This window comes from Eurytemora carolleeae, unplaced genomic scaffold (assembly GCF_000591075.1).
Source record: "Eurytemora carolleeae unplaced genomic scaffold, Eaff_2.0 scaffold1173, whole genome shotgun sequence".
Classification (NCBI taxonomy): Eukaryota; Metazoa; Arthropoda; class Copepoda; order Calanoida; family Temoridae; genus Eurytemora; species Eurytemora carolleeae.
Genome location: NW_019397059.1, coordinates 53075 through 59178, shown reverse-complemented (window position 1 = coordinate 59178; position 6104 = coordinate 53075). Strand labels below are relative to the sequence as shown.

General features: G+C 31.0%; 1 protein-coding gene across 1 annotated transcript in view; it reads right to left on the bottom strand.

The window, feature by feature from the left end:
* Nucleotides 1-5825, bottom strand: part of LOC111711489 (hemicentin-2) — a 41803-nt gene extending 35978 nt beyond the window's left edge. Inside the window, exon 1 of the mRNA XM_023485862.1 lies at nucleotides 5729-5825. The gene's annotated coding sequence lies outside the window, so the exon portion shown is untranslated. The remainder of the gene's footprint in view (nucleotides 1-5728) is intronic.
* Nucleotides 5826-6104: the final 279 nt, after the last annotated feature.

Sequence of the window (6104 nt, the reverse complement as noted above, 5' to 3'; positions counted from 1 at the left end):
CCTCCCCTCCCCCATTTCATTTTAGAAAACTAATATTGATAGGAATTTATAAACAAGTTTGGAAAAATAGGTCTTTTACATACATAGAACCCAACTGTTCCAATCTTGAATTGTAAAAGAAACCCTGAGATCTGAAAAGCAATAAGAATTTGGGAAAAATACGTTTTGGTGACTTGTACTTACAAAAGGAAAGAAGGCAATCATAGTATTATTGTTTTCTATTTTTCTTTACAAGGTAAAACATTTTTTTACATAAGAAAAACTTCAAATTGGCAGAATCGAATAGCTAAAGTTAAAGTATGTCTGGTGAAACAACATATTTTGCAGAATTTTTTTTTAAATATCGAGAATTTTTTTTTATTAATTCACTTGTCAAATTTTGAATTCAGAAATTGTGCATACGAGGTTCTAAAAACTGGAAAACTTGTTCATGAATTAAATATTATTGTGACAAATTATATATAGGAATATTGTTAGAACAATTAACAGTTTCTTGAGAACTCTTCATTGCTTTTATTGGAAAACAAACAAACAATGTTCCCCTCTGCAGCAGGCGCGTAGTGGAGGTTTAGCCTAGGGGGTGTATTTTTGGCGCGCCTAAGTACGCTGAATTTTTTTTTGCGTACCACCCTAACGGTTAATGTGCACCCCTCAAAAAAAACCGGTATTAATAGAGAAAAGTTTAAAATCTATATTAATTTACCTAGCTGAATATTGTAAATATAGTACAAAATATAATTTGTAAAAAAAGTTCCTTATAATTAATATGATTAAATAAGAAGAAGTTAATACCTAGNCCCCCTCCTTCCTATCTCTTAATTGTATAGCTATTAAGCCCTACTTACAAAGTAGTGTTACCAGACACCAGCTCGTAATTTTCAAATTTTCAAATTAAACAACTTTCATACTTTTCTTTAAATATATAAATACATAGGAATAGTACATTTTGCAAAGGGTATATGCACAAACTAAATAGGATAAGCTATGAATAATGTTTTTATAAAGAGTATTTTAAGAAAAACTTCGTCCATGGATCCCGATTATGTCCAGCCCCAGTGTGCAAGGATAATCCACCAGAGTTAAATTAGAAAAAAGATTTAATTCTTTTTCATCTTTAGATTTTCCTTAGACACTCCCTTTAAGCCAAATGTTCTCAATAATCCTTGATTGTAGAAATGGGCTTTATTTTTTTCTTCTACTTTTTCTTCATTGTTTGTTCCTTTCTTTCTTTCTTTCTTTCTTTCTTTCTTTCTTTCTTAAAAGCTTTGTCAAGTAATCAAGTATAATATCAATGTGCACATTTCTACTGCCTGCAGGTGGGGAATAAAAAGGAATTATCAGAGTTAATGAAATTAGGCTTACAGTTCCTTTAAGTTTTGTTTTCTATACCCTTGTAGATAAATGCATTTTTTTCTTGAATGCAATAAAGTTTTTATGTACAGGTTGGAATTTACTTAATAATTGATTATCTTCTCTTTGAAGCAAGAAAACACCAGAACATATTGAATTTCTTCTTCATTTTCTAAAATTCATAGCAGGAAATAAAGTAAAGGAGGTGTGAAGGATATAAAGTAAGGGACGTGTGGAAGGATAAAAAGTAAAGGTAGTGTGGAAGGATAAAAAGTAAAGGAAGTGTATAAGGATAAAAAGTAAAGGAAGTGTGGAAGGATAAAAAGTAAAGGAAGTGTGTAAGGATAAAAAGTAAAGGAAGTGTGGAAGAAAATAAAGTAAAGGAAGTGTGTAAGGATATAAAGTAAAGGTAGTGTGGAAGAATATAAAGTAAAGGAAGTGTGGAATGATATAAAGTAAAGGAAGTGTGGAAGGATATAAAGTAAAGGAAGTGTGGAAAGATATAAAGTAAAGGAAGTAAGGAAGGATATAAAGTAAAGGTAGTGTGGAAGGATAAAAAGAAACGGAAGTGTGGAAGGATATAAAGTAAAGGAAGTGTGGAAGAATATAAAGTAAAGGAAGTGTGGAAGGATTTAACGTAACGGAAATGTGGAAGAATATAAAGAAAAGGTAGTGTGGAAGGATAAAAAGAAACGGAAGTGTGGAAGGATATAAAGTAAAGGAAGTGTTGAAGAATATAAAGTAAAGGTAGTGTGGAAGGATAAAAAGAAACGGAAGTGTGGAAGGATATAACGTAATTTCTTAGCACCCATCTTCTTTTTCCATTTTGAGCATTTTCTGTAAGTGTGGAAGGATATAAAGAAAAGGAAGAGTGGTAGGATATAAAGGAAAGGAAATGTGGAAGGATATAAAGTAAAGGAAGTGTGTAAGGATATAAAGTAAAGGTAGTGTGGAAGGATAAAAAGAAAAGGAAGAGTGTAAGTATATAAAGTACAGGAAGCGTAGAAGGATATATAGTGAAGGAAGAATAAAGCTATATTGTTCCTGATATTTTCTTATATCTGAAACTGATCGAACAAGTTTGAATTGTAAGATAACGGCCAGGTTTTATATAAACTCTGTGGAAAAGTTATAAATGAGATGATTACATGCTCTCCCCGCCCCTACCCCTCCCCTCAGTACCTCCACCACCCCTGAAACATCTTAATTTTCTGGGATATTTGGTGCAAAGCTTCGTGTAGAAAACAGACTTATCAAGATTTTAAATTATCACATTAGTTTCTTTAAAATCAGATTTAGTATGTAGTATGTAGTATGTAGTATGTAGTATGTAGTATGTAGTATGTAGTATGTAGTATGTAGTATGTAGTATGTAGTATGATAGTAATATATCAAAAAGACGGGTTTGCAAAATTTTACAGTTTTATTCAGAAATTTTCTAAAACTTCTCTGAACTACAACTTTTTAGTATAAAACCTTTTATCCCAATTCTGTCGAATTTAAAAAAATTCATTACAGCGTGTCCCTCAAAATATTGGAAAATGTAAAGCTCAAAATTTTGATTTTGTCAGACATATACAGAAAATTTTGAATTTTGTTAGAGGCTATTTTTTCATTTTGATCATTTATAAACCCTTCCTGGGGTCATAAGAAGTCCAACTAAACATTTGGGCCGGATCGGTTTAGACGTTTTGACGTGCTTTGGACACAAAAAAACAACAAACACCCAGACAAGCAAAGTATACATATATAGAGAAATGATAAGGTTTAACCGATTTTACCAAACTTAGATGATTTGTTGAAACCTCTAGTTCTAAATCCTTTTAAGCTTCCAAACTTCCAAATTATGTCAACTAAAATAAAAATTGTGAGAGTTTGCCACTTTTGAATTCAAGGAAGAAATTAAATAAAAGAACTGTTGACCATGTCATGATTCACAATGGTACCCTAATAACAACAACAATTCCTAATAACAATAACAATTCCTAATAACAAAACAATTCCTAATAACAATTCCTAATAACAATAACAATTCCTAATAACAAAACAATTCCTAATAACAATAACAATTCCTAATAACAACAACAATTCCTAATAACAATAACAATTCCTAATAATAATAATAATTCCTAATAACAAAACAATTCCTAATAACAATAACAATAACAATTCCTAATAGCAATACGATTCCTAATAGCAATAAGAATTCCTAATAACAATAACAATTCCTAATAACAATAACAATTCCTAATAACAATAACAATTTCTAATAGCAATAACAATGATGAAGATATCATGTTTATTGCTTTAAAAGATCTAAATTATCTGTATGTCCGTCCTTGCCTGTGTTGCATAAATTGCTAACTGAAAACTATAAGTTTTAAAAAGAAAAAAATTGACACTTTTATCTTTTAAAACAATTGTAATAAGTTTCTTTAATTTTAAGTTTTTCAGAATTGAATTTGGAATTTTTGAAGAAAAATTTTTTATTCAGAAGTATGAAGGATATCTACAACTGTTGGAATAAATTAGTTTAACTCGTTCTTTTCCTTCAAATGCTTTACCCACTCGATTTACAATTTTTTCCCATGAAATCAATCGGTCTTTAAAGGGAGTGTTCGCAAATAATGAAAGGGGGTATAGGCTTCGTCGAAAAGTTAGCAATGGTGATCGCTACTAATCTTACTTCTATATGTTGCGTCTATAAGGAGAAACGACTCATCCGAAGAACATAAAAGTGGAAAAAATTATTAAAAACGACTTACACCGAAGAACGTAGCGTCCATACAAATTCAGAAAGTTGCAACATTCGACTCGGATTGTAAAAAATCAATTTAATTTCAAACAAATCATTCAGATATTACAACCTATAATCATTGATAATTTTTTGACGCATTCGTATATAGTTAATATTACGTTTACTTGTTTATATACAATATACTCTAAAGGCCGTTTATTTGGCCGCTAGGTGTCTCTGCTCTCGATGCTTCTAGAGTTCCGCGTGGAAGAGACTTCAACGACACCTAACGACAAAAAATCGTTATTCAAAGTACATCATTTATGCAACAAGGAAGAAATATTATGAAACATCAAATATATATGAATGAGTCGAAAAATTATTAATGATTATAGGTTGTAATATCTGACTGTTTTTTTTGGAATTAAATTTATTTTTTACGATCCAAATTGAATGTTGCAACTTTCTGAATTTGTATGGACGCTACGTTCTTCGGTGTAAGTCGTTTTTAATAATTTTTCCTCTTAGACGCATCAGAAAGAAGTAAGATTAGGAGCGATCACCATCGATAATTTTTCGACGTAAGCCTATACCCATAGCTCTTCCATTTTTCGCAAGCAATCTCTTTAATGTAAATTTCTGCATTTAAAGATTGATTGAACAATAGAAAACTCATGATGACCTATTACTGTTTAGAGAAAAGTGCTGAATTTTACAGATTCAATAAAGTGTAGAAATGAATCGTTCCTATGAAACTTTTTGTCTCATTCTTAGGTTTCAAAACCTGGCATAACACATGGTACATAATAGCATATTCATATAAAATGTCATTATATTATTATATTATGTTATTATTATAAATGTTATGTGTAGAATGTCACCTTCAAAACAGCATATTTTGTGATATTATGTATTTTTTATTTAGCACTGAAAACCAGACCTAATTCAATCAAAAGCGATTTGATCAAAAAGAAACAATTGTAAACAAATTAGAATTTGAAAACTAATTTGAGTAATGGGTTCTAACATGGTGGCAGAATAAAAAACTTTCTTTGATTTGAAAACTTTGATCTTTATATAATAGTTTGGGTTTAATAACTGAAGATTTAAGGATTATATAGAAACTTTGTAAAATATACTGAATAGCACTTTCTTTGTAATAGATTTAAAAAAAAATACAATATTATAAATCAATACATTATAAATCAAATCTGTCAGCCATTCTATTTTGAAGCTTTAATTAAATACTAGTTCAAATAAATGATTAAACCCCCCATTGATGAAATTATCAAGCATATTGTAAAAGTTTGCCTACTTATAGTTGCAAACTTTATGCTTCAACTTACCTCAAAACCATACATTCAAAACTAATACTGCACTCTAGGAAAATTCATCCTTCTTATGAAACTTATGTTTATAAAATTAACTGGACTGTAATTTTAAGTGACCCTCCATTAGAAGAGGGGTATGTCCTATTCGCAGCGGTTGGGGCTTTTAAAACTTTTATTTTATCAAACAAAATGGTGGGTCATTTAAAATTACGGCTACGGTTCCTTTAAACCTTTCTAACTTTTTTTTTGTAAAATTTAAATCTAAGGTTTTTTTGGTTCGTTACTAACTATACTGGACAAATGTAATTTCCTGAATTTTAAGTTTGCAGAGTGCAGGAGCGGGGAGAAACTTCAACTGAATCCCCGTGTATTAAAGAGGACCCGGAGAACAGGCCTCAAAACCTCGATCCTTTCTATCCATAATCCTAGAGACAAATTCTCTCTCATTAAACCTTGGAGCTTTATATCCGGTATCCTGGTATCCTGGTATCCTGGTATCCTGGTATCCTGATGTCCTGGTATCCTGGTATCCTGGTATCCTGGTATCCTGGTATCCTGGTATCCTGATATCCTAGTGTCATGGTATCCTGGTATCCTGGTATCCTGGTATCCTTGTATCCTGGTATCCTGGTATCCTGGTGTCATGGTATCCTGGTATCCTGGTATCCTGGTATCATGGTATCCTA